The sequence below is a fragment of the Pelophylax lessonae genome, assembly GCF_965119305.1.
Source record: "Pelophylax lessonae genome assembly, chromosome: 9".
NCBI lineage: Eukaryota > Metazoa > Chordata > Amphibia > Anura > Ranidae > Pelophylax > Pelophylax lessonae.
The window spans coordinates 82,671,552-82,681,419 of NC_138776.1; the positions used below are offsets into that span (position 1 = coordinate 82,671,552).

The 9,868-nt window shown below is 45.5% G+C and overlaps 1 protein-coding gene across 8 annotated transcripts in view; it reads right to left on the reverse strand.

Annotated features, from left to right (window-relative positions):
- PHC1 (polyhomeotic homolog 1) overlaps positions 1–8,636 on the reverse strand; it is an 89,910-nt gene extending 81,274 nt beyond the window's left edge. For 6 of the 8 annotated variants that reach the window (XM_082268238.1, XM_082268234.1, XM_082268237.1 and 3 more), the window contains exon 1: positions 8,505–8,636. The gene's annotated coding sequence lies outside the window, so the exon portion shown is untranslated. The remainder of the gene's footprint in view (positions 1–8,504) is intronic. The other 2 variants (XM_082268233.1, XM_082268239.1) reach the window with 2 other exon arrangements.
- Between the last annotated feature and the right edge of the window lie 1,232 nt (positions 8,637–9,868).

Genomic DNA, 9,868 nt, shown 5'->3' on the forward strand with positions numbered 1-9,868 from the left:
GCACCCTGGGGTGGGTGGCTGGCTGGCACCCTATGGTGGATTTCTGGCTTGCTGGAACCCTGTGGTGGGGTGGGTGGCTGGCTGGCACCCTGTGGTGGGTTTCTGGCTTGTTGGCACCCTGTGGCAGGTGGCTGGCTGGCACCCTGTAAACATACACAACACAACTGCCTATAGCGGAGAATGGAGGGGGCGATCAGGTGCGACAAAAATATGGACAGCCAGACCCGATCAGAACACTCGTGTGAAAGGGGCTTTAACCACTTAAGCCCCGGAGGATTTGGCTGCTAAACGACCAGGGGCTATTTTGCGATTCGGCACTGCGTGACTTTGACAATTGCGCGGTCGTGTGACGCTGTACCTAAACGAATTTGGCGTCCTTTTTTTCCCACAAACAGAGCTTTCTTTTGGCGGTATTTGATCACCTGTGCGATTTTTTGATCACGCGCTATAAACAAAAAAAGAGCGTCAATTTTGCAAAAATAGCAATATTTTTCCCTTTTTTTTTATATGAAATTCCCCCCCAAAAAAATGTAAAAATCAAAATTTTTTAACATTTTCGGCCAATTTGTTTTATGCTACCTATGTTTGGTAAAAAAAAAAAAAAAAAAAAAAAAAAAAAAAAAAAAAAAAAATCGCAAAAAGCGTATTTTGATTGGTTTGCGCAAAAGTTATTGCGTTCACTGACTAAGGGAAAGATTTTTGTCATTTTTGTTGTTTTTTTTTTTTTTAACGCGTAATGGCGGCGATCTGCGATTTTTTTTGCGGTACTGCGACATTGGGGCGGACAGATCGGACCCTTGACTGACATTTTTGACACTTTTGGGGTTACCAGTGACATTTCTACAGTAATCAGTGCTATATATATGCACTGTTACTGTAAAAATACACTGGTAGTGAAGGGGTTAACTTTATTTGAGAGGGAGGGGCTGTGTGTGTCCCTAGGGGCGTGATTTTTACTGTGATTGGCTGTGGCTTCAGCTGTATGCAGAGTGATCAACGGATCTACATAGTAGATCCATATGATCAGCTCTCATACAGAGGGGAGAATGACAGGCAGCTTGTTTACACAAGCTGCCTGACTTTCTCCATCTCCCCCGCCGATCGCAGAGTGGCCGGCGGACATCGGGTCCGCCGGTCACACGCGCGGGGGGGGTCCGTGACCACGCGGGAGCGCGCCTCCGGCGGCGCGCGCTCGCTCCCTAGACCCTCACAAGCTAGTGACGTAGCCCTACGTCACTTTGCCTGTGAGGGGCTGACCGCCGACGTAGATCGGCGTGCGGCGGTCGGCAAGTGGTTAAAGACTGGGAATTTTTTACATGAGACTGCTAGGCATCGCTGCAATTACAACCCACTTGACAAATCTATGCTTTCACTTACTGCTGGGATATGATAGGCTGTGCCACAAGCATTAAAAGGGCCACAGGCTGTATAAAAACTTGTAAACATGAGACGGCCCTCATGTGGATATATAAAGCTGGTAAAAGAATTATTGAACACGTCACAATTTTTCTAGGTAAATATTTCTGAAAATTCCTATGGACATGAAATGTCAATGTTGTTACCGACATGTGGTGAAAATTTCATGTCAAAAGCACCTTTAGAAATATATATATATATACATGGAAAAAATGGTGACATGTTCAATACTTATTTTATCCCCTATTATAAGAATCCCTGAAAAGCTCTGGAGAGATCCTGATTGAGAAAGGCTGGTATAGATAATAGGACTGGTGCCATGTGGATATACACTAGATTACCAAAAGTATTGGGACACTGACTTTACACGCACATGACCTTAATGTCATCCCAGTCTTAGTCTGTAGGGTTCAATATTGAGTTGGCCCATCCTTTGCAGCTGTAACAGCTTCAACTCTTCTGGGAAGGCTGTCCACAAGGTTTAGGAGTGTGTTTATGGGAATGTTTGACCATTCTTCCAAAGGCTGGAAAGCGGAATTTTTTGTGTACGGTTCATTAAGCTTCATTCACACAGGCAGACCTATCTGTACACTTGTGTGAAAGACCACCTTTGCCCACATAGGATGTGCAGACAGTCCCATTCATGTCTACTGGGACGCAGCAGCTGCACAGACACTGCACTGATTCCAACTTGACAGCCATGCAGATGCATGTCTCTAACTTCAGCGTGTTCAAATAGGCTTTGACAAAAAACCTGGAAGATATTTGGTTTATATGCACAGTAGAGTTGCACGATTATTCGTTAAAAAAAAAAAAAAATCTCAATTCAAGTCCCCGCACGATCTTTATCCGGCATTTCCACAATTCATACAGTGCAGAGCTGTTCTCTCCTCGCTCACAGCTGTAAAAAAAAAAAAGAGCCTCCAACATTGCTAAGTGCTGGGAGATAACTATAAACAAAGTATCATTCAATTATTTTATATCAAAAGGGATGAACTGGATTGACCTCCATGTATACAATGGAGAGCTATCTATACACACTGTATACAGATGATGGGTGTGATCTCCATGTACAGTAAACCCCCCTCCATTGCGGGGGTTACGTTCCAGACCCAGCCGCGAAAAGTGAAATTCCGCGAAATAGAAAAACCCTATTAAAATGCATTGTAGGCATGATTTTTTTCTGTCACTGTACGTGTAGAAGCATTTTAAGGTCTTTAAACACACTTTTAAAACAATAGAAACTAATTTAAACACATAAAAGATACTTCGAGACAGAGCAAGAGCTATGAAAAACACAAAAATCTTTCATTTTTAATGATTTATATAGTAAAATAACATTACAAAAAAAAACGCGAATTACCGGGACCGCAAAAACTGAACCGCGATGTAGCGGGGGATTACTGTATACAGACCTGTCTATACACACTGTACACAGATGAGGGGTGTGATCTCCATGTATACAGACCTGTCTATACACACTGTACACAGATGAGGGGTGTGATCTCCATGTATACAGACCTGTCTATACACACTGTACACAGATGAGGGGTCTGATCTCCATGTATACAGACCTGTCTATACACACTGTACACAGATGAGGGGTCTGATCTCCATGTATACAGACCTGTCAATACACACTGTACACAGATGATGGGTGTGATCTCCATGTATACAGACATGTCTATACACACTGTACACCAATGATGGGTGTGATCTCCATGTATACAGACCTGTCAATACACACTGTACACAGATGGGGGGTCTGATCTCCATGTATACAGACCTGTCAATACACACTGTACACAGATGATGGGTGTGATCTCCATGTATACAGACATGTCTATACACACTGTACACCAATGATGGGTGTGATCTCCATGTATACAGACCTGTCAATACACACTGTACACAGATGAGGGGTCTGATCTCCATGTATACAGACCTGTCTATACACACTGTACACAGATGAGGGGTCTGATCTCCATGTATACAGACCTGTCAATACACACTGTACACAGATGATGGGTGTGATCTCCATGTATACAGACATGTCTATACACACTGTACACCAATGATGGGTGTGATCTCCATGTATACAGACCTGTCAATACACACTGTACACAGATGATGGGTGTGATCTCCATGTATACAGACCTGTCTATACACACTGTACACAGATGGGGGGTCTGATCTCCATGTATACAGACCTGTCTATACACACTGTACACAGATGAGGGGTCTGATCTCCATGTATACAATGCAGACCTGTCTATACACACTGTACACAGATGGGGGGTGTGATCTCCATGTATACAGACCTGTCTATACACACTGTACACAGATGGGGGGTGTGATCTCCATGTATACAGACCTGTCTATACACACTGTACACAGATGGGGGGTGTGATCTCCATGTATACAGACCTGTCTATACACACTGTACACAGATGAGGGGTGTGATCTCCATGTATACAGATCTGTCTATACACGCTGTACACAGATGGGGGGTCTGATCTCCATGTATACAATGCAGACCTCTCTATACACACTGTACACAGATGAGGGGTGTGATCTCCATGTATACAGACCTGTCTATTACACACTGTACACAGATGATGGGTGTGATCTCCATGTATACAATACAGACCTGTCTATACACACTGTACACAGATGGGGGGTCTGATCTCCATGTATACAGACCTGTCTATACACACTGTACACAGATGGGGGGTGTGATCTCCATGTATACAGACCTGTCTATACACACTGTACACAGATGGGGCGTGTGATCTCCATGTATACAGACCTGTCTATACACACTGTACACAGATGAGGGGTCTGATCTCCATGTATACAGACCTGTCTATACACACTGTACACAGATGGGGGGTCTGATCTCCATGTATACAGACCTGTCTATACACACTGTACACAGATGAGGGGTGTGATCTCCATGTATACAGACCTGTCAATACACACTGTACACAGATGATGGGTGTGATCTCCATGTATACAGACCTGTCTATACACACTGTACACAGATGATGGGTGTGATCTCCATGTATACAGATCTGTCTATACACACTGTACACAGATGAGGGGTCTGATCTCCATGTATACAGACCTGTCTATACACACTGTACACAGATGGGGGGTCCGATCTCCATGTATACAATGCAGACGTCTCTATACACACTGTACACAGATGGGGGGTCTGATCTCCATGTATACAGACCTGTCTATACACACTGTACACAGATGGGGGGTCTGATCTCCATGTATACAGACATGTCTATACACACTGTACACCAATGATGGGTGTGATCTCCATGTATACAGACCTGTCAATACACACTGTACACAGATGGGGGGTGTGATCTCCATGTATACAGACCTGTCTATACACACTGTACACAGATGGGGGGTCTGATCTCCATGTATACAGACCTGTCTATACACACTGTACACAGATGGGGGGTGTGATCTCCATGTATACAGACCTGTCTATACACACTGTACACAGATGAGGGGTCTGATCTCCATGTATACAGACCTGTCTATACACACTGTACACAGATGATGGGTGTGATCTCCATGTATACAGATCTGTCTATACACACTGTACACAGATGAGGGGTCTGATCTCCATGTATACAGACCTGTCTATACACACTGTACACAGATGGGGGGTCCGATCTCCATGTATACAATGCAGACGTCTCTATACACACTGTACACAGATGGGGGGTCTGATCTCCATGTATACAGACCTGTCTATACACACTGTACACAGATGGGGGGTCTGATCTCCATGTATACAGACCTGTCTATACACACTGTACACAGATGGGGGGTGTGATCTCCATGTATACAGACCTGTCTATACACACTGTACACAGATGAGGGGTGTGATCTCCATGTATACAGACCTGTCTATACACTGTACACAGATGATGGGTCTGATTTCCATGTATACAGACCTGTCTATACACACTGTACACAGATGATGGGTGTGATCTCCATGTATACAGACCTGTCTATACACACTGTACACAGATGAGGGGTCTGATTTCCATGTATACAATGCAGACCTGTCTATACACACTGTACACAGATGGGGGGTGTGATCTCCATGTATACAGACCTGTCTATACACACTGTACACAGATGGGGGGTCTGATCTCCATGTATACAGACCTGTCTATACACACTGTACACAGATGGGGGGTGTGATCTCCATGTATACAGACCTGTCTATACACACTGTACACAGATGAGGGGTCTGATCTCCATGTATACAGACCTGTCTATACACACTGTACACAGATGGGGGGTCTGATCTCCATGTATACAGACCTGTCTATACACACTGTACACAGATGAGGGGTGTGATCTCCATGTATACAGACCTGTCTATACACACTGTACACAGATGGGGGGTCTGATCTCCATGTATACAATGCAGACCTCTCTATACACACTGTACACAGATGAGGGGTGTGATCTCCATGTATACAGACCTGTCTATTACACACTGTACACAGATGAGGGGTCTGATCTCCATGTATACAATACAGACCTGTCTATACACACTGTACACAGATGATGGGTGTGATCTCCATGTATACAGACCTGTCTATACACACTGTACAAAGATGAGGGGTCTGATCTCCATGTATACAGACCTGTCTATACACACTGTACACAGATGGGGGGTGTGATCTCCATGTATACAGACCTGTCAATACACACTGTACACAGATGGGGGGTGTGATCTCCATGTATACAGACCTGTCTATACACACTGTACACAGATGGGGGGTCTGATCTCCATGTATACAGACCTGTCTATACACACTGTACACAGATGAGGGGTGTGATCTCCATGTATACAGACCTGTCTATACACACTGTACACAGATGAGGGGTCTGATCTCCATGTATACAATGCAGACCTGTCTATACACACTGTACACAGATGGGGGGTCTGATCTCCATGTATACAGACCTGTCAATACACACTGTACACAGATGATGGGTGTGATCTCCATGTATACAGACCTGTCTATACACACTGTACACAGATGGGGGGTGTGATCTCCATGTATACAGACCTGTCTATACACACTGTACACAGATGATGGGTGTGATCTCCATGTATACAGACCTGTCTATACACACTGTACACAGATGGGGGGTGTGATCTCCATGTATACAGACCTATCTATACACACTGTACACAGATGATGGGTGTGATCTCCATGTATACAGACCTGTCTATACACACTGTACACAGATGAGGGGTGTGATCTCCATGTATACAGACCTGTCTATACACACTGTACACAGATGAGGGGTGTGATCTCCATGTATACAGACCTGTCTATACACACTGTACACAGATGAGGGGTCCGATCTCCATGTATACAGACCTGTCTATACACACTGTACACAGATGAGGGGTGTGATCTCCATGTATACAGATCTGTCTATACACGCTGTACACAGATGGGGGGTCTGATCTCCATGTATACAATGCAGACCTCTCTATACACACTGTACACAGATGAGGGGTGTGATCTCCATGTATACAGACCTGTCTATACACACTGTACACAGATGAGGGGTCTGATCTCCATGTATACAGACCTGTCTATACACACTGTACACAGATGATGGGTCTGATCTCCATGTATACAGATATGTCTATACACACTGTACACAGATGGGGGGTCTGATCTCCATGTATACAGACCTGTCTATACACACTGTACACAGATGATGGGTCTGATCTCCATGTATACAGATATGTCTATACACACTGTATACAGATGGGGGGTGTGATCTCCATGTATACAGACCTGTCTATACACACTGTACACAGATGGGGGGTCTGATCTCCATGTATACAGACCTGTCTATACACACTGTACACAGATGGGGGGTCTGATCTCCATGTATACAATACAGACCTGTCTATACACAGATGAGGGGTCTGATCTCCATGTATACAGACCTGTCTATACACACTGTACACAGATGGGGGGGGGGGTCTGATCTCCGTGTATACAATACAGACCTGTCTATACACAGATGGGGGGTCTGATCTCCATGTATACAGACCTGTCTATACACACTGTACACAGATGAGGGGTCTGATCTCCATGTATACAGACCTGTCTATACACACTGTACACAGATGATGGGTCTGATCTCCATGTATACAGATATGTCTATACACACTGTACACAGATGGGGGGTCTGATCTCCATGTATACAGACCTGTCTATACACACTGTACACAGATGATGGGTCTGATCTCCATGTATACAGATATGTCTATACACACTGTATACAGATGGGGGGTGTGATCTCCATGTATACAGACCTGTCTATACACACTGTACACAGATGGGGGGTCTGATCTCCATGTATACAGACCTGTCTATACACACTGTACACAGATGGGGGGTCTGATCTCCATGTATACAATACAGACCTGTCTATACACAGATGAGGGGTCTGATCTCCATGTATACAGACCTGTCTATACACACTGTACACAGATGGGGGGGGGTCTGATCTCCGTGTATACAATACAGACCTGTCTATACACAGATGGGGGGTCTGATCTCCATGTATACAGACCTGTCTATACACACTGTACACAGATGAGGGGTCTGATCTCCATGTATACAGACCTGTCTATACACACTGTACACAGATGAGGGGTGTGATCTCCATGTATACAGACCTGTCTATTACACACTGTACACAGATGGGGGGTGTGATCTCCATGTATACAATACAGACCTGTCTATACACACTGTACACAGATGATGGGTGTGATCTCCATGTATACAGACCTGTCTATACACACTGTACACAGATGAGGGTCTCTTCGGTATGGAGACAGGCAGACAGGTGGTGACACCAGCTCCACACATAATACTGATAGGTGACTGTACACAGAGGGGGAGGAGCTCCATGTCCTCATATATACACACATAGACCGGACGGAGCCAGCTTCCCCCCGCCTTTCCCTCTCCCGTTTGACCTGGGAAGCCCCTCGCTCCAGCACTGACCTCCTGACCTTTCCCCTCTACGGTCCCGCGCTGACCTCTGACCTCTCCCCGCCGCTCACTCCGAACTCAGCTTCTCCTTCTCTGTCTGGCTCTTTCTCTCAGCCCCTGACGTCATTTCCCCTCAGACTGGACGACTTCCTGAGCACGTGACCACTCCCTCCTCACCTTTCGGTGCGTTGTTATGGGAACGGAGGGGGCGGTCCCTGTGCTATCCCTGTGCTGTGCCCCATGGGTGCCCTGTGTGTACAGGGGATGGGTGTAGAATGGCACACTCTCCTCCACCAGGGTATAGGACCTCATGCACACCCAAATCAGTATAGAGCTGAACATAAAAGTTTCAGTCTGATTGTACAATTACTTTTGTGCTTAACATACACTATACAATCTCCTTTAGACCTGCTAAAAATATGTAAATAATGTGATGGCAATCCTTTCTTCCTGGCAGCAGTGTTTTGACAGAAAAGATGCTTGAAGCTGTAAACACATCTAGACACATTTAGCAAGTCTTGGGCATTAACTCATTTAACCACTTCCAGACCGCACAATAGCCAAATGACAGCTGCAGCGTGGTCGTCCGCTTCTGGGATGGCGTCTATTGACGTCCTCTCAGAATGGCACCCCCCACGCGCCCACTGCAGCGCACACCCTTAAGATACAGCTTATTACAGATCGGGGTAAAGAGCCAATCACAGCAGCTCCTTACTACAAATCACAGCTGATCACAATGGAAACACACTTGTCTGTTATCGGCATTCCTTTCCTTACACTGTGACAGTGCAAGGGGAGGAGAGAGACGGTAACCCACTTGTGCAGTAATGGTGAACCTTGGCACCCCAGATGTTTTGGAACTACATTTCCCATGATGCTCATGCACTCTGCAGTGTAGGTGAGCATCATGGGAAATGTAGTTCCAAAACATCTGGGGTGCCTGGGTTCGCCATCACTGCACTAGTGTGAAAGGGGACATCTGTACTGATCCTCAGTGTGCTGATGATCAGTGCAGCCCAATCAGTGCCCATTAGGGTCACCTATCAGTGCAGCCTATTAGTGTCCATCAGTGCCATATATCAGTGCCTCCTCATCAGTGCTGCCTGTCAGTGCAGCCTCATTGGTACCTTCTCATCAATGCCCATCTGTTACGCCTCATCATCACACATCAGTGAAGGAGAAGAATTAGCTGTTTGCAAAATTATATAACAGAATCTAAGTGCCGGTTCACACTTGTGCGATGCGGGAAGGCTGCGAATTCGCAGCCTGTTCCCTCATCGCAAACGCACATCTGGCAGTTCACACTGCCATATGCGATACGCAGGGGGTGTCAATTAAATGTTAAGGACACCCCCAGTTTGATCGCATATCGTAGT